Raw genomic sequence first — 22,660 nt, 5'->3', positions numbered from 1 at the left:
TGAAGATGACAGGAGACTGCAAGTAAGCCTGGGGGACGCCACATGTGATAGGCATCTTTTGTGAGTAGGGCGGGTCCATGCAGAGGATGAAGATGACAGGAGACAGCATGTAAGCCTGGGGGACGCCACATGTCATAGGCATCTTTTGTGAGTAGAGCGGGTCCATGTAGAGGCTGAAGATGACTGGAGACCGCATGTAAGCCTGGGGGACGCCACATGTCATAGGCATCTTTTGTGAGTAGGGCGGGTCCATGTAGAGGCTGAAGATGACAGGAGACCGCATGTAAGCCTGGGGGACGCCACATGTGATAGGCATCTTTTGTGAGTAGAGCGGGTCCATGCAGAGGATGAAGATGACAGGAGACCGCATGTAAGCCTGGGGGACGCCACATGTGATAGGCATCTTTTGTGAGTAGAGTGGGTCCATGCAGAGGATGAAGATGACAGGAGACCGCATGTAAGCCTGGGGACGCCACATGTCATAGGCATCTTTTGTGAGTAGGGCGGGTCCATGTAGAGGCTGAAGATGACAGGAGACCGCATGTAAGCCTGGGGGACGCCACATGTGATAGGCATCTTTTGTGAGTAGGGCGGGTCCATGCAGAGGATGAAGATGACAGGAGACAGCATGTAAGCCTGGGGGACGCCACATGTCATAGGCATCTTTTGTGAGTAGAGCGGGTCCATGTAGAGGCTGAAGATGACTGGAGACCGCATGTAAGCCTGGGGGACGCCACATGTCATAGGCATCTTTTGTGAGTAGGGCGGGTCCATGTAGAGGCTGAAGATGACAGGAGACCGCATGTAAGCCTGGGGGACGCCACATGTGATAGGCATCTTTTGTGAGTAGAGCGGGTCATGCAGAGGATGAAGATGACAGGAGACCGCATGTAAGCCTGGGGGACGCCACATGTGATAGGCATCTTTTGTGAGTAGAGCGGGTCCATGCAGAGGATGAAGATGACAGGAGACCGCATGTAAGCCTGGGGGACGCCACATGTCATAGGCATCTTTTGTGAGTAGAGCGGGTCCATGTAGAGGCTGAAGATGACAGGAGACCGAATGTAAGCCTGGGGGACGCCACATGTCATAGGCATCTTTTGTGAGTAGAGCGGGTCCATGCAGAGGATGAAGATGACAGGAGACCGCGTGTAAGCCTGGGGGATGCCACATGTCATAGGCATCTTTTGTGAGTAGAGCGGGTCCATGCAGAGGATGAAGATGACAGGAGACCGCATGTAAGCCTGGGGGACGCCACATGTCATAGGCATCTTTTCTGAGTAGAGCGAGTCCATGCAGAGGATGAAGATGACAGGAGACCGCGTGTAAGCCTGGGGGATGCCACATGTCATAGGCATCTTTTGTGAGTAGAGCGGGTCCATGCAGAGGATCAAGATGACAGGAGACCGCATGTAAGCCTGGGGGACGCCACATGTCATAGGCATCTTTTCTGAGTAGAGCGGGTCCATGCAGAGGATGAAGATGACAGGAGACCGCGTGTAAGCCTGGGGGACGCCACATGTCATAGGCATCTTTTGTGAGTAGAGCGGGTCCATGCAGAGGATGAAGATGGCAGGAGACCGCATGTAATCCTGGGGGACGCCACATGTCATAGGTATCTTTTGTGAGTAGAGCGTGTCCATGTAGAGGCTGAAGATGACAGGAGACCGCATGTAAGCCTGGGGGACGCCACATGTGATAGGCATCTTTTGTGGGTAGGGCGGGTCCATGCAGAGGATGAAGATGACAGGAGACCGCATGTAAGCCTGGGGGACGCCACATGTCATAGGCATCTTTTGTGAGTAGGGCGGGTCCATGTAGAGGCTGAAGATGACAGGAGACCGCATGTAAGCCTGGGGGACGCCACATGTCATAGGCATCTTTTGTGAGTAGGGCGGGTCCATGTAGAGGCTGAAGATGACAGGAGACCGCATGTAAGCCTGGGGGACGCCACATGTGATAGGCATCTTTTGTGAGTAGGGCGGGTCCATGCAGAGGATGAAGATGACAGGAGACAGCATGTAAGCCTGGGGGACGCCACATGTCATAGGCATCTTTTGTGAGTAGAGCGGGTCCATGTAGAGGCTGAAGATGACTGGAGACCGCATGTAAGCCTGGGGGACGCCACATGTCATAGGCATCTTTTGTGAGTAGGGCGGGTCCATGTAGAGGCTGAAGATGACAGGAGACCGCATGTAAGCCTGGGGGACGCCACATGTGATAGGCATCTTTTGTGAGTAGAGCGGGCCCATGCAGAGGATGAAGATGACAGGAGACCGCATGTAAGCCTGGGGGACGCCACATGTGATAGGCATCTTTTGTGAGTAGAGCGGGTCCATGCAGAGGATGAAGATGACAGGAGACCGCATGTAAGCCTGGGGGACGCCACATGTCATAGGCATCTTTTGTGAGTAGGGCGGGTCCATGTAGAGGCTGAAGATGACAGGAGACCGCATGTAAGCCTGGGGGACGCCACATGTGATAGGCATCTTTTGTGAGTAGGGCGGGTCCATGCAGAGGATGAAGATGACAGGAGACAGCATGTAAGCCTGGGGGACGCCACATGTCATAGGCATCTTTTGTGAGTAGAGCGGGTCCATGTAGAGGCTGAAGATGACTGGAGACCGCATGTAAGCCTGGGGGACGCCACATGTCATAGGCATCTTTTGTGAGTAGGGCGGGTCCATGTAGAGGCTGAAGATGACAGGAGACCGCATGTAAGCCTGGGGGACGCCACATGTGATAGGCATCTTTTGTGAGTAGAGCGGGTCCATGCAGAGGATGAAGATGACAGGAGACCGCATGTAAGCCTGGGGGACGCCACATGTGATAGGCATCTTTTGTGAGTAGAGCGGGTCCATGCAGAGGATGAAGATGACAGGAGACCGCATGTAAGCCTGGGGGACGCCACATGTCATAGGCATCTTTTGTGAGTAGAGCGGGTCCATGTAGAGGCTGAAGATGACAGGAGACCGAATGTAAGCCTGGGGGACGCCACATGTCATAGGCATCTTTTGTGAGTAGGGCGGGTCCATGCAGAGGATGAAGATGACAGGAGACCGCATGTAAGCCTGGGGGACGCCACATGTCATAGGCATCTTTTGTGAGTAGGGCGGGTCCATGCAGAGGATGAAGATGACAGGAGACCGCATGTAAGCCTGGGGGACGCCACATGTGATGGGCATCTTTTGTGAGTAGGGCGGGTCCATGCAGAGGATGAAGATGACAGGAGACCGCATGTAAGCCTGGGGGACGCCACATGTCATAGGCATCTTTTGTGAGTAGGGCGGGTCCATGCAGAGGATGAAGATGACAGGAGACCGCATGTAAGCCTGGGGGACGCCACATGTCATAGGCATCTTTTGTGAGTAGGGCGGGTCCATGCAGAGGATGAAGATGAGAGGAGACTGCATGTAAGCCTGGGGGACGCCACATGTCATAGGCATCTTTTGTGAGTAGAGCGGGTCCATGCAGAGGATGAAGATGACAGGAGACCGCGTGTAAGCCTGGGGGACGCCACATGTCATAGGCATCTTTTGTGAGTAGAGCGGGTCCATGCAGAGGATGAAGATGGCAGGAGACCGCATGTAAGCCTGGGGGACGCCACATGTCATAGGTATCTTTTGTGAGTAGAGCGGGTCCATGCAGAGGCTGAAGATGACAGGAGACCGCATGTAAGCCTGGGGGACGCCACATGTGATAGGCATCTTTTGTGAGTAGGGCGGGTCCATGCAGAAGATGAAGATGACAGGAGACCGCATGTAAGCCTGGGGGACGCCACATGTCATAGGCATCTTTTGTGAGTAGAGCGGGTCCATGTAGAGGCTGAAGATGACAGGAGACCGCATGTAAGCCTGGGGGACGCCACATGTCATAGGCATCTTTTGTGAGTAGGGCGGGTCCATGTAGAGGCTGAAGATGACAGGAGACCGCATGTAAGCCTGGGGGACGCCACATGTGATAGGCATCTTTTGTGAGTAGAGCGGGTCCATGCAGAGGATGATGATGACAGGAGACCGCATGTAAGCCTGGGGGACGCCACATGTGATAGGCATCTTTTGTGAGTAGAGCGGGTCCATGCAGAGGATGAAGATGACAGGTGACCGCATGTAAGCCTGGGGGACGCCACATGTCATAGGCATCTTTTGTGAGTAGAGCGGGTCCATGCAGAGGCTGAAGATGACAGGAGACCGCATGTAAGCCCGGGGGACGCCACATGTCATAGGCATATTTTGTGAGTAGGGCGGGTCCATGCAGAGGATAAAGATGACAGGAGACCGCATGTAAGCCTGGGGGACGCCACATGTCATAGGCATCTTTTGTGAGTAGGGCGGGTCCATGCAGAGGATGAAGATGACAGGAGACCGCATGTAAGCCTGGGGGACGCCACATGTCATTGGCATCTTTTGTGAGTAGGGCGGGTCCATGCAGAGGATGAAGATGACAGGAGACCGCATGTAAGCCTGGGGGACGCCACATGTCATAGGCATCTTTTGTGAGTAGAGCGGGTCCATGCAGAGGATGAAGATGACAGGAGACCGCATGTAAGCCTGGGGGACGCCACATGTGATGGGCATCTTTTGTGACCTGGAGGTGCCCATGTGAACAAACTGGTGTTGGTTGGAAAGATAGGAGGCGAGCCAGTGAAGGCAGGGCCTGCTTCAGGTGGGTGCCACTTGTGCGAATACACTGGGCGATGACTTTGGGAGGGGGTTCTGACCTCAGGAGGGGCGCTGTGTTTAGCTACAACTTATTATTTAAAAGCCTCTGCTGCAGAGTTTCTTGTGCTTCCAGCACTTTGAAACAAATGAAATGTATGTGAGAGAGGGGCTGTGGCGAGATGAGGAGCACTTTTGCCAGGTGGTCATGAGGGAATTCGAGGAAGAGATCATTGGGTGTGTGGGGCGCCATGAAAGATTGTTGCACCGGGCGCCGCCAGTGCTAAAGCTGACCCTGAGTGAAGGGCACTGCTTGTGACACCCATTCAAGACTCCATGGTGCCTGTGAGGGTGGGGCGATTGGCTGAGTGGCCCAGCAGTATTAGAAGGCAGGGGCCATCTTTACCTGTGGTCAAGAGAGCATTGTCTATGATGTGTAAGGTGGTGGCATCCACACTGCAGCGTGATATGAAGCCAGACTGGTTGTCGTGCCGAGGATGGTTTGCATTGATGTGATCTTGGCGATGCACATTAACTGCTTTACCATGGTCTTACCAATGAATGGCAGGTGAGTGATCGGCCGGTAGGTGGCGAGGTTATCAGGGTCTGGTGTAAGGTTCTTTAGTAATAGGAGGATCCGGTCTGTATTGAGAGCTTCTGGGAAAATGCTTTGAGTGAGGACAGTATTGGACTTGAGCCTCTGTGCAGGGTCACCCCCAAACATTTTGCATTTAGCCCTCCTTTTTTCTGAATTACATTTTTGTTGGCATTAGGACTCTGCACTTTACCACAGATGAAGAGTGCAAAAGTGCTTGTGCTCGCTCTCTAAAGCATCGTACAATTAGCTCACACCTGATTGGAATATTTCATTTACTTATACGCCCCCAGTATATGGTAATTTATGTACTTAGGCCCTGTAAATTAAATCCTACCAGTGGACCTGCAACACTCATTGTACTGCCTACTCAAGTAACACAGGCCTGCCATTACAGTGCCTGTAGTGGAGTTTTTAAACCCCTATGGAAGGCCCTAAACACTCCATAGGGCAGGGTGTATTGCATTTAAAATGTAGGAGAAAAATGGAGAGTGCAATTACTAATTGGGCACGCTCTGGAATTATTGCTCCCCTGATATGGCAAGGTACGGCAGGACGAAGGTAACTGTAACAATTATTTTAATAGTCAAACCGTTCCAGTGGATGTTTTTCATTCAATCAGCATGCACCCGAACGGCATTATGGGACATGTAGTTAATGCCTGGACAATACTTACTTACTTACTGTCGAAATGTGTCTGCCGTAAATAAGTAATGGATACAAACCTGCTGAGTGCTTATATATATATATATGCATATATATACATATACATATGTGGAGTTTCTGTACTATTTTCATAAATTATTTTTAACATTCAGTTACATTTATCGATATTTTTAACTACTTTAAGTAATTTAATTTAACTTGATCTCTAATAGGGTTTTATTTTAAGTTCCTAACTCCATTATTTTCTGTGGGAGAGGCTGGCAGTCCCAAACATTGACTATGTGTAGTGCTGAACATAGGGGACCATTTAGGGTAGAGGCTGAGTTCCGTGCTTCTCACCTCTATAACTGGAGGCCTGTCTTGTGTTGCCAGTGCAGTGAAATAGGCCTGGAAAGGGCAGCACCAATCCAGTGTTCAAGTGGGATGACTGTCACTGCACCTCCTTCATTTAAGGGCCAGGGCATGATTTGCTTCCTGCATCAACATGTCTGGCTGTGCACGCTGCCTTGTGCATCTGGCTCCCATCCAACTGCAGATCATCCCAGGACTGCAAGAGTTTATGATTTTTATCTCTTTCACCAAGAATGGTCGACAGGAGCCAGTGCTTAATTTGAGCCAGTGGTTTCTAGTGCTCGGCACCAGCACTTAATTGTCAGCATCTAGTAACAGTCCACCACATGGTGGCTCTGTCTGTTTAAGTTTGAGATGAGCACAGCAACCTTGTTTATTAAGTGAAATTGCATAATGAAAATAATTAATAATACCGGCATCTCACGCCATTATTTTAGCTTTGTGTGTCCTCAAGTAGCCTGAACTGTCACACTTGTAGGAGCGCGATATTTAGGTGTTAAGTTGGTCCTGTCTTTGGCAGCCCTGGCAGGGGCAATGTGTGGTGCAGGCTCCAGTGGCCTTCCGAGAAGGGCCCTGGCACTCAATGTTTTACAAATTAAGCACTGAGTGAAGCCCCTATTTTTTCACCCGGCATGTGCCAAGACTACTGCGCTGGTAGGAGTAACCACAGGGAAGCCTTTCTCATCCTGCCTGCACGTACTTTTTCTGGAGTCTCATGACTTGCCTTGGCCTTCCTAGTTTGCTTCCTTTTTCATGGACTGAACTGCACAGCCTCAGGCTAGAGTTTTGGAGCCAGAGAGGGGTAGTGTGAAAGGTTGACCTTCATCCGCACAGTGAGTGAAAACATTTATTGGACACCAACCACCCCGAACGGGCTCTTGGGTTGGTCTAAAATCTAATCACACAATATAGAACCCTCAGGTCTAGGCATGTGACAAGAATAAGAGAAAATGTCCAGGAAGACACCTTAGCGTTCCCTGGGGTGTCCCTTTATTAGGACGAAATCCCTCACCCCACATAGGTGGCACGCTTCATCACTGGGATTCTCCTCGTACTGGGACACCTAGTCCCGACAGGGGCTACAACCCCCTCACTGAGAGGGAGGAGCTCAGGGATGTTTTGTTTCTAATTTAGGGTATTCTAAATACCACAATGGTGATTCACAAATCAGGTCAGGTGAGAGGCGCACATGTCCAGTGTATAAGGAGTTCTGTAAGAAAGACCCCTTACTGAGAAGAATTGACCCCTCTGTGAGCCCAATGTCCAGTGTATCAGGAGTTCTGAACTAATAAAGTCTCTGTACTGAGAAGTACACACCCCCTTGTGAACCTAATATCTACTGTATAAGGAGTTCTGTAAGAAAGACCCCATACTGAGAAGGATTGACCCCCTCGTTAGCTCAATATCCAGTGAATAAGAAGTTCTGTACTAATAAAGACCCCGTACTGAGAAGGACCGGACCCCCTTTTGAGCCCTATGTCCATTGTATAAGGAGTTCTATATAAAAGACCCCGTACTGGGAAGGATCGACCCCCTTGTGAACACATTGTCCAGTGTATAAGGAGTTCTGTAAGAAAGACCCCGTGCTGAGAAGGACCGACCCGTCATGATCCTAGTGTCCAATGTATATGAAGTCTACGTACTAAGAAGAACCAAGCCTTTTGTGAGCTCAATGCCCAATGTATAAGGAGTTCTGCAAGAAAGACCCTATACTGAGAAGGATCGACCATTCTCTTCAGCCAAATGCCCAATGTATGTGATGTTCTGTAAGAAAGACCCTGTTCTGAGAAGGACCGACCCCTTGCGTTTGGGGACCCAGAAAGTCACGCTGAGAGTTGCTGCAAGGGTCACCGGTTGGCAAGTGTTGGTTTATGTTAGAAGCCGGATAGCTGGAAGCCAGCTGAAGTGGGCATGCGTACACAATGCACCGGGTTTTACGCGCCATGCGATCTTCGGCTGGGATCCATTGAGGGCTGGACCGGCTGATGACACATGTGCATGGCCAAGGATAGCTGGGACTGTTGTCTTCTGAGCCCTCTGGAGACTACTTAAGAGTTTTTGGGGAAGCAAAAGTAAAGAGCAGTACAATGATCGCCTGCCAACAGAGCGCAGTACGTTAGGGAAAGAAGAGGCAGAGAAACAAGCAGCTTCCAATAACTCAGGCCCCGTTCACAAAGGGAAACTTAGTAACTTTACTCCCAGTTAATACTACTATTTATACTTGTAGTAAATTACCTTTGTGAATAACAAAAAGTAGTACATTTAGACTCAAATTTAAGTTGACTACTTTTTGGTGTTCACAAAGGTAAGTTACTACTAGTACCTTTACTACTAGTAACTAGGAAAGTTACTACTAGCAAAGTTACCAGTAGTAAAGTTACTACTGGTAAAATTAGAAGTAGTAAAGTTACTAGTATTAAAGTACCTTTGTGAACACCAAAACATAGTACATTTACGCTTAAGTCTAACTTTACCTTGTTGAATCGGGCCCTCATTGAACCCGTAGTGTAAGTGGACACCAGAGTCAGAACAGACTCCTGGGTTCTTTACCTTTTTGGAGGGGTAAAATTCAGCCTCAAAACACCAGAGGACTCAACGGACAATGAGAAGGCCCTGCCCTTAGTTTCAAAAGTTAGACAGAATTAGCTGGAAGTAGTAGTTAGTCGTCCAAATTTACACCTCAGGCAGCAGCTGGGGCAGATCTCCTCCGGGGTGAGGATTTTGAGAAAACCAGATCTAACTCTGTATGTCAGTGGTTCCTAAACTTTCCACTCTTAAGGACCCCCATTGAGTCACTACTGGAAGCCGGGGCCCCCCAAGCAATTTGTCAAATTTAAATGTCAAACATTAAAACTGTAATTCGAAAAAATAAACACACACGTGTGCACATCAAACAAAGACTAGACTTGAATTACTAAAGATTTTAGTATTTTTATATTTAAAATATTTGCAAAAATCAAAACATCTTGATGGGAAGGTTGGTGCTGCGTCTCGCAACTAACTTTTCATTGTTTGGTGTTATTTCGTGGCCTGAGGCTCCTGCTCCTGCCAAGGCTGGACTGGAAACCTAAAGCTGCGCTGGCAAATGTTGTCACACCAGTCTCCCTACAGTGCACACCAAGTGAGCCTGACCACTACAAAGGGGGTTTTCGGGGGGCTCTCCGCAAGAAAATAAGGGGGGAAATGGTGCATTTTACAACACATTTGTCATATACATTGAATTGTATTAGCTTTTAAAGCATAGTAAGTAATGACTTTACTATGCACCAGGATACAACAATCTTTGTCAATCTTCAATGATTGACAATCTTCATTGATTCCCTCACTACTACCCTCCAACAGTGCCTCTCATCTCTCCGTAGCCCAACTGTCACATGTATTTAATTTATTTTATAGCACCTCTCATACCCCTGTAGGGTGCCATAGCACTTTACATCACACATATTCAGAGACAATGAATCATATGTGTGTAAATCATTGAATAGAAAATGTTACATATGGCAAAGGGGACTACAAGGTGTAGGATTCACTTGTCATCCATACAGGTAGGCATTTTTTAAGAGTGCTTGGTCTAGAGAGGCGCAAACTCAGGGTTCAGAACATAACACATGGATTAGCGTTGACTTTAATAATTGAGATTTATTTCTACCCAAACAAACCTTTTTTAGCAGCATCAAAATAATTAAAGACTGGGAAAAAGCATAACTCACTAACTTGTACCATGCAGTTTGCATGCAGCTCTTTGATGGCAGTTCATAGCTCACTCTGCTAGATTGCGATTGGAACTTGTGAACTGCACAGTAAGAAAAGAATCTCTATGGCAAAAGTAGGAACTCAGTGAGCTATGCACAAAACGAAATACTGCTTTTTAAGAAATGCATGGTAGACATTCTTCGCAGCAGGCATATTAACCATCTGCACTTCCTTAGATGAGTCAAAGCTGCCACTGGACAAAGCCCCCTCTCCATCAGGTACATTAATCACCGGAGTTATCTTGACACTTTTATTGCTGCCCAAAAACTGCTGATTATACAAGGAACTTTGCAGTGCTTTTAAAACTGCTGCCTGCGGACCCCGTGGGAATGTGTCACGGAACCCTGGGGGTCCACGGACCCCAGTTTGGGAACCACTGACATACACCATTATGTAATAGGTGGGTTATCTTACGGGCGATCCAAGGGCAGGCAACCAACTGGGCCGCCTGTCCGCCTGATGAGCCAGGAAGCACTGGGGCGAACCCCGCTTGTGCTGCCCTTACTAGTGATCCTCTTCCCGGATCACGTGACCGTTGGTACCTTCTTACTCACGCCCCTTTCAGGGCAGAGCGTCGCATAGCAACCCCCCCGGTTGTTCAGGCCCACAACCGGCCAAAGGACTAGCGGGGCGCCAACACGGTTTTGGCTCCGGCACCCCCTATGGTGCCGCGCAGAGGAGCCCTTGGTACCGGCCTGCTTCCAGATCGCCCTGTAACTCCGCCTGCAACGAAAAAGGAAAACATTACAATATTCTCTGCCCCCCTCCTGCCGCCACCACGCAGGGTAAGCGGTAGGGAGGGAGACGGCGTGCACGGCGATCAAAGAGGTCGCCAACATGGTGAGGGAGGGATATATACCCTCCCCCCAAGTCCAGGACTCCCAGGAAGTGACGCCCCTTGTGCGTCACGACCAGGCAGGATAGGAGGAGGGAACTCCAACCAGAGTCCCTGCCCCCAAAGGGGGCAAGGGGTGTGGGGTGCCCAGGCGACACTAGAGTGCTGACCTCTCTAGTGGCCCCCTGTGGGTGCCTCGGTCAGCAGCATAGTATCGTCATTGGCATCCTTTTCCACCCCTCCAACATAATATACATTTCCCATGAATAAACACACAACACAAATTTTTGTTTGGGTACAATTGCTGCAGGTTTATTACATACACCGTTATGTAATAGGTGGGTTATCTTATGGGCGATCCAAGGGCAGGTAACCAACTGGGCCGCCTGCCAGCCTGATTAGCCAGGCAGCACTGGGGCCTTGAGACCCTCACGGGTATGTAGTGCGCTTTACAAATGACTGATTGATTGATTGATTGATTGATTGGGGCGAACCCCGCCTGTGCTGCCCTTACTAGTGATCCTCTTCCCAGATCGCGTGACCGTTGGTACCTTCTTACTCACACCCCTTTCAGGGCGGAGCGTCGCATAGCAAACCCCCCGGTTGTTCAGGCCCACAACCGCCCAAAGGACTAGCGTGGCGCCGACACGGTTTAAAGGACCCTTCCATGAGCGTCCTCCGATTTGGCTCTGGAACCCCCTTTGGTGCTGCGCAGAGGTACCCTTGGTACCAGCCTGCTTCCAGATCACCCTGTAACTCCGCCACAGCTCTGGAGGTGGCCCCTGTCACCGCCAGAGCCCCCCACCACAGCTATGGTCTTACCTGCAACCTCTCATCTCTAGCATCTCTCTTAAGTCTAAAAGAAAAAGGTCCATGCCTACTGGCGATAAGCGAACGCCATCGTCCTCAAAGTACCCTTTCACCTTCTCTTGGATCATCTCGTGTCTGATGAATCCCAGACCCCTCTGGTAAGTGAACTTGCGCTTTGCCCCATTATGTCGCTTCCGTGAATGCTCGACCGCCTCCCCAGATTTAGCCCCTAGCCACATTCTGCGTGGAATCATCTCTGACCAGAAAACCGCGCATTGCCCCAAGCGTTTACTGATTTCACCTAAATCGCTTTTCATGGCCTGCAAGAGTAACCTTCTACCCAAGGCAATGAGGTCATTCCCGCCCAAGTGAATCACTACAATTTTAAGTGGGGCCCCCGGAGCTGCCAGTCTCTGTTCCAATTTGTTCCTGAGGCTGCTCCATCTCATGCCAGGGAAACCCATCCACTGTGTCTGTGGGAAACGCTGCATCCAGTTCCGGTGTGACGCCTACTGAGCCACCCTGGAGATGCATGAATGCCCGATCACCCATACCGGGAGCCCTAGTAAGACAAGAGACACAATTTACACACTCTACTCATTTAATGATTGTCCATAACACGCAAAATAAGACAAGAAAACACTGCAATTCACTGCACACTACAAGTAAATAACGTACATCAAGGGCGGACGTACCGTTTGTAACAATCAGACTCCCACCGCCCCACCTTCTTCACGCTCCCTGGCTCCATACCTGCCTTAAAAGCAGCCGTAGCCGCCCCTATCCTGAAGGAAGGCTGGAGTATCTCTTATCTGGCTGAGACAGGCCTGCCCTGGATAAGCTTGCCCTAATTATTCTTTCAATCTGGTACCTAGTCAAAGGGCCCTGATCTGCATGTATCAGTAGGTAGCCGGGGGCGTGAGGATGGCACGCCAGGTACTCCTTGACCTTGTAGACCGGACAATACCTGAGTTCCCCTAGCGGCATTAGCACCACATCAACACCCCGACCAGCCTGATCTGTTTTGGGCTTCCAAAGGCGGATGGACAGGGTGTCAGTGAGGGACACATCTTGAATGCTTAAGGCATCCCCCGAACTGTCGGTCTTGGATCTTATCACCAGTTCGCTGATCCGAAAGGTGCCGAAAAACTCCAAGCAGAAAGCTGCCACAAAGAGAGTCGCCTCAAACTTAGAATAGGTGACCCCGTCTAAGACAGCCAGCATTCCATTGAGAATGTTAAAATCGATAGGGGCCTACTGTCGGGGACCCTGGGCTCGTCCCTGGCCCACCCCTTGAGGGTTGCCCGGATGACAAAAGATTTAGTTGCGTCAAGCAACCCCATCAGCTTGGCGTCATGGCTCACGGCCGCCAGGTGGCCACACACCCACGAGTGGCTCTTCCCCTACTCCCTGGCCCAAACCACAAATGCCCGTACTCTGCCCTCCAATGGTAGAGAAGAAAGTCCCAGGGATTGTGACACTGTCCTGAAGATGGCCAGGTGTGCCCCATAACGCTTTGTAGCACCTGGAGCCAGCACGCGTTCCCCCATTGCTCTCAGTCGTTGGTCCACTGCAGGATCCTCCAGAGGTGCGCCGGGAAGGGGGTCATCTGTGCTCTTGCCCGCGGCCAGGCCTCCCTGAAGCGGAGCCACTGAAAACGAGAAAGAGCATCAGCTGCCACATTCTTGACCCCCTCAATATGCCTTGCCCTGCATTCAACATTACAGCGCAGGCAAGCCCTGACCAACTCCCTGAGCAGGCAGAGGACCAACGGGCATTTGGCTGTCTGCCCATTGATGGCCTGAACTACCGCCATGTTATCAGACCAGAATAGGACCTTTCTGTCTGACAGTGTCTCAGGCCATAGGTGTAGCGCAATGACGATGGGGAACAATTCAAGGACAGTGATGTTCGCCGTGATGTTTCGCCTGCGCCAGGCATTGGGCCACTCCTGGGCACACCAATCGGCGACCAAAATTGCCCCAAAGCCCTCTCTACCCGATACATCCGTGAAAAGGCAGAGCTCCGGACTGTCTGCCCAGGGTGCCCTCCAGATCACCATCCCATTGAACTGCGTGAGGAAATCGCACCACATAGTGAGGTCCTTCTTCGAGCCTGTCCCCAAACTGACCCAATGGTGCTTCTTCTTAACCTTAGTGGTTGCCCTCGCTAGCCTCCTGGCAAACACCCTCCCCATGGGGATCACCTTGGCTGCAAAGTTAAGCTTGCCCAAGAGGCATTGGATGTCACCCAGTGTGGCTTTGTCTTTACCCAGCAATGCCTGAATGTCCTGACGCAGCGCCTGTACCTTGTCCGAAGGGAGTCTGGACTCGCCCTTGACCGTGTCCAGCTCGATACCTAACAAAGTCAGGACTTGCGCCGGACCCTCAGTCTTGCCTGGTGCTAACGGAACCCCCAGGTGCCTAGCCAAGTCCTGAAAGCACTGCAACCCTCTACTGCACTCCTGCGTATCTGCCCCCGATGAACAGGAAATCATCCAAGTAGTAGGTTACGCCCTCAACCTTGAACCTATTCACCAGCACCCATTGCAGGAAGGAGCTGAACGCCTCAAAGTAGGCACAAGACACGGAGCATCTCATGGGCATACACTTATCAAAGAAGACTTTGCCCTGCCACTTGAAACCCAGGAGGTGTTGGCTGTCAGGGTGGACTGGCAGCAGGCGGAAAGCCGACTCAATGTCTGACTTAGCCAACCATGCTCCCTTCCCAGCCCTCCTGACCATGTCCACCGCCAGGTCCAGGGAGCAGTAGGACACAGAGCACATCCCCTTGTCTAACCAAGAGTTCACTGAATCCCCTTCCGGATACGACAGGTGCTGGATCAACCTAAAGGCCCCAGGCTCTTTCTTGGGCACCACCCCCAGCGGGGAGATGACAAAGTGCTGAAGTGGTGGCTGGTTGAAGGGGCCCGCCACCCTCCCCAGAGCAGCTTCCTTATCGATCTTAGCCAGCACGACCTCAGGTTGATCCCTCGCAGATTTAAGGTTTTCAGCGTCCCTGCTCACTAAGGGGCCCTGGTATGGAATTCTGAAACCTTGCACAAACCCCTCAGCGAGGAGCAAACTGTCCTTGGTGTTAGGATACTCATGGATCAGGGGGAGGAGGTTGGCGATGATGATGGGGGACGGACCCTTAACCAAAGGAAGAGTAGCAGACCCACCTCCAGGGAGCACGGGGGGCCAAAGCTGCTGGGTGGGAGTGGGAGGGAGCGAGGAGGTGGGGGGGCAGGAGGGAGAGGCTGGTCTACTTATCCCGTCTAGCTGGTAGCGGCACAGAACTGTCTCTCTTGGAGCAGGAGGAGGCAGGATGGGTGGCCCCACACTTGCTACAGTTGTGGGAGAACCTGCATGCTTTCCCCCAAGAGCAAGACCCTGCGTAATATAACCTGCAGGTCCTGTTGTACACTGTTCTTGCTCCCTGCTTCCTGCCCCCTCCGCGACCCCCCCAAAAGGACTTCTTGGAATGGCCCTTCGCTTCCAGCTTCAGATCCTTGGGCTTATCACTGTTGGAAGTGCTAGGCTTGGCTGTCCCTTCAACTGTGCGCTTTCCCATGTGCATGACCCAGAGTCTCACCTCCAATTGGTCCCACTCCAATTCTGGACACATGGCCACCTTTTTTCTGAAATCGCAGTCATAGCGGTACCATCCCACCTCCCCCGCTTGTCTCAGCCTACTTGGTAATAATGCTGGCATATTGAAATAACCCCGGCCCTTGCTCCGGGAATTTTTCCATTATCACTGCCGCCAGGATGGCGAAAGCTTGCCCCCACGTGCCAATATTCTTCTCTGGTCAAGATTGGAAACACACTTTCTTGTCCTTGTCTTTACCCCCCTTTTTTCTAGTATTGACCCCTTCAGCCCCATGCATGAGCAGAGTGAAAATGTCTATGAACTCTCTCCTCCAAATCCCCTCTTTGGCTGCCAAAGGAACTTCCCACCCCAAACAGCATCATCCGGAAAGCAGTGGCACCATGGTGACCAGAGGCTTGGGTACCACAGCAGAGGGCAACTCTGCTGGATGCGTGATCGTGGAGACCACCTGAGATGCGGTGGGCACGGTCGCCACTGGGGGCAGTACCAAGGTGGGGTGACAATGGCCGGCGACGGAGTGGCCACCACTGCTAGTTGCTGCCCACCCGCCTCTGTGGGGCTAGCCAACGCCGATCCCCCAACCTGAACAGGAGATGCGCTAGCCGAGCTGACCCCCCCTCCCCAGACTTGCATGATGGACGGGACACGCGGTGCCCCAACAGGAAGGGCAGGAATGACACTTTTCCCCCCACTGAGCGAGCTGTCCAAAGCTAGGCCCGCTCTGACCTCCGCCATGAAGCTCCGCAAAGTGTCAGTGAGCTTACCCTAGTCTTCAGTTGTCGCGTAGCCCACTGGGGGCGAGCTGCTGGCCGGGGGGGGGGGGTGCTGGTCCAGGTCCCGGGGCTGCAGGAAGAAGGGGGGTGGTGCTACGAGGGGGGGCCATGGCCCGGCTCTTGGTTGGCAGCGGTTCTGCTGGGAAGTCTTTGACCCTGGGTCTGCGTGTCCTCTTAGACCTAGTGAGGCCTGCCTCATCACTAGGCTCGTGTTCTTTGGACGGGACCTCAATGGTGATTCCTGAGTCCTCTGGATTATTGGCCTTCAAAAGTTCTGTGGCCCAAGCCAATCCCTTGGTTTTGGCCAGGTCAAGGAAGGCTGCGATCCGCGCATCTTGGGAGATGCCTGGCTGGGTCTCATCTTGGGACCTCTGCGAGAAAAGCGGTGGAGATCCCTGACTATCCATCCTGTCTCCTGCGAATGCCTTACAATCTGGAAGAATAAGGGGAAAACATTTTTTTTAGCCAACAAAGCCATGGCCGTGGTGTCCGGCTTGCCCAGCTCCTGTCCTGGGGAACCCCCACTTTGCCCCCCCATTGGCTCTGTACTTTCTTACGCCCAGGGGGAAAAGGGACGCATCGCTGGTGCCGGTCGGAACAAGCTTCGGAGTCAGTGTGTGTGGAGATGAAGGAAGAAGTTAAGGAGCTTCTCCATACCTCCCATGCTTCAGCCCTCCAGGCCCAACACCCCAAAACACGGGCACATCCTGTGACTCTGCTCTGACAAAATGCGGAACAGAACAGGGCAAGCATATCTCCCTGCTCGCAAAACTACGTACATGTGAGATTTTCACTGGTTGAGGCGGGCCGCTCAGTGCTATATGAGCAAAAGAACACACTGGAGAGGTTCTTTTCAGGGGACTCGTATGAGGATGATTTATTGTAAAGAGGTATAATAACAAAAAAAAAATGGTAGCTTCCTGCTTGGTGGTTCCCTCTTGGTCCGGCAACAGGGCTGGATCAGGGAGTATGGGAAGGCACAGTTCAGGTCCGCTGGGGGTGTTTTTCTTGTTATTGATGTCGTCTCGTCTCGCTGGGATCCCTCGGGTTGTAGCGGGAGATGGTGCTTGGCAGTGGATGGAGGAAGATGTAGGGAGAAACAAAGAAAACCAAAAATCAGTTCTCCGATCTGGGGTCATGAAGAAATAAGGGGGAAAGTGCACCCGTCACCGTTGTCCCTATCGTGCAGTGTCTAAGTGCTAGGGGATGCTTAGTGAAAAAAAAGGGTTGTGAGCCTTGACCCCTGCCCACCAGCCCCTTAGTGTAAAGAACCCAGCCCCGGGTACTTGCCTTAACCCACGACCCTCCTGGGCCGTTGTGGAGGGAGTCGCAGCTTCTCCTCCAACCGTTGGGAGTGCTGGACACAAGCGCGTTGCTCCTGGAGCGGCCGTCAGTGCACTGCTTCTCCTCGTCCGAGTGCTGTACGTCCTCAGACACCGTCTCCTCTGTCGCTTCTTCCTCTTCCTCGTTCACTCCGTCTGTACTCACCTCTGCTTCTGCGTTCGTCTCCTCTACTTTCTCCGCACACCTCGGTGTTCCCGACCCCGCCTTCTTATTCCCCATAGTTCTGCCTGGGTCGACTCTGATTGGTGCATCATCAGGAACGTCCGTTTGGTCCGCTAGGCCGCTGACCCAACTTCCTGTTTGCCATATAGCATCCGCCGTATTGCATTGATCGGGTGCTGCGCTGTGTAGCGGAGGGGAATCCTCACAGTACGCCGCTGCCTGTTCAACCAAAATGCCCCCCCCTGAGCCCATAACTGCTGCGTGCATGTCTCCCCTGTGGAATCCGGCGTTCTCTGCGCTGATCGTCCCAATTAGACCTGCTAGTGGAGACAAAACCAAGAGTAAGGCACCGAAAGGCACGGCACTGTCCACCAATACCGAACGCTGGACAGTATCCACTCCCTTCGCAAAGGTACGGAGGATGACAAAACCAGCGACCTACGCGGGATGCCTTCACACCCAGGAGGCCACCTAAAATTCTGGGCCCCCCCGTCTAGTTACCTTAACCTTGTCTCCAAACATTCGAGCCCGCACTTATCCACTAGAGACCTGCGAAGTGCCACAGCAGCTGAAAAACAAAACGAGCGGTGAGAGGAATGTTTAATGCAAGAGTCTGCCATCGTAACTTGTTCCCAAAAATCAATAGCCAAGACAAAGGAGTAGAGCACCGACAAGATAAACATGTAAGAAGGAGCTCTCAGAAATAAATAAAGCCAGCACAACCAGTGACCCAACCCAGACCACTTGCGGGCCGCTAAGGATTTAGAAGAAATGACCGCACACAGTGGAGTGAGAAAACCTAAACGTGAGAGTCACAGACCCTACCCAATAGGCCACAGTGACTCACACCAGCACTGGAAGGGGGGCGGTGCAGTACCCAGGCAAAACGGGGCTCTCGCGCCCAGGGCAGGACCCGGACACAGGCGTGTGCCGAGACCCAAAACCCAAGTGAGAGCACTTAACTAGGAGAGTGAGGGTGTCGGACCCTACAAGTCCGGACAGCCGAGCCCTGCACACCGGGGGAGGGGAAGCAGCACGAACCCAGAAGTTCACCCCCAGCACCGGGAGCGCGAGCCCCCTGGCCCGAGAGCGGGAGAGCCACCAGAACAGCGGACGGGACACCCAGCAGAACCGGAAGGTGACCACCTGGGGCCACAACCCCGATCCCCCCACAACCAAGACCCAACATGAACAAGAACATGATGGGGGGGGGAAAGGTGGAGGGGTGGAGACCCGTGCGGCCAGCAGACGAGGGACCTGGCGGCAAGCACCGTCTGGCCCCCAACCCCACAGGTCACGCAGGACGGCCACGCACGGGAGCTGCACCCAGACGAGATCGGGGCGAGATGATGCGCTGGTCTGGAGGACCGCACCCCTTGCCCCCACCGGCCCGACTGCCTCACGGACAAAGGCCGGGCAGAATTAAGCAAGCGCACCTTGAAAGTGACCCCGGAGCCCGCCATGGCCCGTGGCCAATCGGTGCAGGCTCCGGAAGCGATAGAATCCCGAGAGGGAGGGGGAGCGCCAGGCACAGCGCACGCCGCGGGCGGGAAGTCCGGCATCCCCCCCGCGCCTCTGGAGGAAACAAAGCAAAGCCCGCGGCTGAGGAGCTGGCAAACAAAGAGGGACTCGCACCTACAACATCTAATCCAAGGTCGGACGCCTAACTAAGACATGGAGTCAAGACAAACCAGCGCTGGCGATAAGGGCGCGAACTCGGACCCGAGTTGGCGTACCGAGTCGCCGCCCGCAGGGCCTCACCTGCAAAAGCCTAACTAGGTAAAACTAGCCTGCCAACACCTAAACCCGGCATGCGCAGCACTGCAGAGCACCGCAAAAGCCCCCCAGGGGCCTGCACCTCCCTGCGGAGGCAAGCGGGAAAGCCATCCGTGGGCTCGCACCCCCCCACCCATGGCAGGCCGTGCCATTGGCCCCCGTGCAACCTGTTACTGCCCAGGGACGGGGGCGGACGAGCTGCACTCACCATAGATTGATGACAAAGCGCACAAACCGAGGAGCAACGACAGGACGATGGGTGGCTCACGACCCTCCAGACGGCGCGCACGGCGATCAAAGAGGTCGCCAACATGGTGGGGGAGGGATATATACCCTCCCCCAAGTCCAGGACGCCGAGGAAGTGCCGCCCCTTGTGCGTCACGACCAGGCAGGATAGGAGGGGGGACTCCAACCAGAGTTCCTGCCCCCAAAGGGGGCGGTGGTTGTGGGGTGCCCAGGTGACACTAGAGTGCTGACCTCTCTAGTGTCCCCCTGTGGGTGCCTCGGTCAGCAGCATATACCCTACGGGGTGGACTGTGATCGGTGGAGAGCAGGAGGGACTAAGCCTTCTGGGTAATGTAGTTTAAAGTCTTGTTGGCTGCTGCGAGGGTTCAGTAAAGACAGAGAAGCATAACCCTCGCCTCCGTTCCTGACAAGGAATAGAGCGGGGGGCAGCGGAGGGGGGTGAAGTTGGCGCCTTCGCACTTTGGGAAGTTTGTGCCGTCGAACAAGTTTCCCAACTTCGCACACCTCCATGTGTGGGTCAAGTCTCGTTTTCTCGCATATATATAGGTATTATGTGCACATGATTTCACCTTTTTCATACCTGTGCTAAGCCCTCGTGGATAGTGACGTCTTCAAATGCACTAGGGCAAGTGTGGATGAATTTGCCCCTTTGTGCAGCTCCCGTTGCCGCGCACTCTTCACAGGGCTTTGTTCATCGGGCTGCGGTCACACTGCACACAGGGCTCACTTGTTTGCTTACATTAATCATTACTTTCCTACGAATGCTGGAGAATAAGGAAGTGTTTGTGCCTCACAGCTCCTGGTGTGCCTGGCACAAAAGGAAAGCGATCTGGGACTGTCCATTGTCAGGATTGTGCCACTCTCTCTGTTCCTGGTTCCTGTACCTGGTGCACACCCCACACTCTACCCCACTGAGGTTCAGAGCGACCTCAGCAACACCCCCCACACACACCTGTGTGTGGGTCACTTCACAATCTCCCTAGCAGACAGTCATCTGAACCCCAGTTTATTTCTTCCTCTGACTGAGGTCGCCCTTCTGTTACTAGGTCAGTCACCCCCCAGTGACGCTTGCACTGGGGACCTCTAGTCACCCCCTTCTCTTCTGCCGAGCCCCAACATCGTCTCCATACGGAGATCTGAGTCATGCACAGAGCTACTGAAATGATGCGATTGTGAGGCGGTTTTCCCTTACAGATTTGCATCATTTGCCACATAATCCATCATCTGCCGCATAATATGAAGATTTTAAAACTAAAAAATGTGTTTCTAGCTCAAGAGTTACTAAACACACAACAACATATGTAGCCGCACAGTGGAAGGCCCTTTGCAAAGCTTGACTGGTCACCTTTCTGCTGCTTATTTTTATATTTGAGTGTTAAACTCGTACTAATGAGGTGCACTCAATACCCAGACACTGTTAACAAGGATAACAATTATGCAATAATGAAGTAATGCTATTAAAATATGTGCTGCATTACGCCACATAATTTGCTTATTCTTGGTTCATAATGTACTTAACCCTGCCACATAGTTTGACCCTTCCCTGCTGCATAACTCCAGTGGCCCTGGTCATGTTGGACCACTCTTTTATTCTCTTGGAGGAAGCTTGGCCGGTGCCTGTTGCTTTCATCCTCCAGCCTGTTAGAAACCCTACGGTTTTTTACCAAATGGCTTCTCAGAATTATTTCTTGGCGGCCCTCGGGTACCCTGTGAATACAGGAGCTCTGTCTTGGTTGCGCCTGTTTCTGTGCTACAGCCTGATTTGCAAATGGCTGGTTCCTGCCTGAGGTAGCATGGTGGACAAAAATGATGGATTGGAATGCAGCTCGAATAATTATTAGTGGATGAGATTAATTCAAGCATTCATTCCACCTATGGCATTTTTTTATTCCTCAGTGAAAAGGACACAGTGCAACAAGAGTGTGGGTAGGTCTTTAAATGGGGCCAGGGTCTGATCAAGGTTGGGGCCGTCTGGCGCATGAGAGAGGGGTGCAGGCTGCAGAAAAAGAGGTGGTTGGCCTGTGGTTATGGTGGGTGGTAACAGGTGCTGGGAAGTGGTCATTTGAGCCTTCTTCACACTCAGGTCTGTTGCTAAAGGGAGGTATCACTGGGCCAGAAAGTTCTGGAGCTTGTATATGGGTCGGTGATGGGAATGTTGATGCGGCTGCAAGTGTGGGATGAAGGACGCCATCTTTGTGGGTCTAGTGGAGCTGTTGATTGACAGCTTGAACCTGGGGGTTTCTGACCCTGGATGTGGTCCAGATGCCGTAGCTCTGATGATGCTGAGGTGGGGGTGGAGCTAGAGGGAGGCTCCTCGGCATGGCTGCAGCTGATTGGATTATAGCATTCTTGCCTGAACACTAGGAAGGTACCACTGGGGGACACAGGAAGTGAGGAGCAAAGCTGCAGAGAACGAGCTTTGGGTGGTGCTGAGAGTCATTAGCAAATGTTAGCAAATCTACTGCGAGTTCTTAAAGCATGTACCGCGTGCACGCATGGTCTTTGTCAGATGTCATGAACTTTACAATAAACAAATATTTGCATATAGAATGGCCTTGCTACTATAGCCCACATTCAATAGTCTCACTCTTTATACTCACCATAAAGGTGGTCTTCATGTCACATACAAGATGCTCTTGCCCTTTTGTATCCCCCATCTCCAGTGCAGGGCGGCCCCCATATACCATATTGGATGGCTCCTTCCTCGTAGCGGATGGTCTCACTCCTTTCTACGCACCATAAAGGTGGCTTTCATATCCCATACAAGACAGGGGGTTGGCGGAACTCGCGGAATTTCACTCCGTATAATTCCGGGAAGTTACATCAAAACTCAGCAAGATTCCACGGAGTTCCGTGAGTGGGCAAAATCTGCACGCAGCGTTGATTTTTAGCACTGGGAGCTTGTTCCATGCTGCAAAACCAGCGGGATCGGCACCACGCAGCGCACCAGTGGGCTCTACTTCTTTGCTTCTGCACGAGTACATTTTCTACTCGAGTAGCATCTTTCTCACCGTGAGTGGCAGCTTTCGCACCGCGACTGGTTGGGACTGCCCACAACCGCCTGCGTTGAGAACATCTC

The 22,660-nt window shown here is 52.2% G+C and overlaps 1 protein-coding gene across 2 annotated transcripts in view; it reads left to right on the top strand.

Moving 5' to 3' along the window:
- Positions 1 to 22,660, top strand: part of TMEM125 (transmembrane protein 125) — a 127,491-nt gene that overhangs the window by 93,755 nt on the left and 11,076 nt on the right. The gene's annotated exons all lie outside the window — the stretch shown is intronic.

Source organism: Triturus cristatus, chromosome 4_2, assembly GCF_964204655.1.
Source record: "Triturus cristatus chromosome 4_2, aTriCri1.1, whole genome shotgun sequence".
Classification (NCBI taxonomy): domain Eukaryota; kingdom Metazoa; phylum Chordata; class Amphibia; order Caudata; family Salamandridae; genus Triturus; species Triturus cristatus.
The sequence above is the reverse complement of the archived record's forward strand: the minus strand, read 5'-3'. Positions and strand labels throughout refer to the sequence as shown.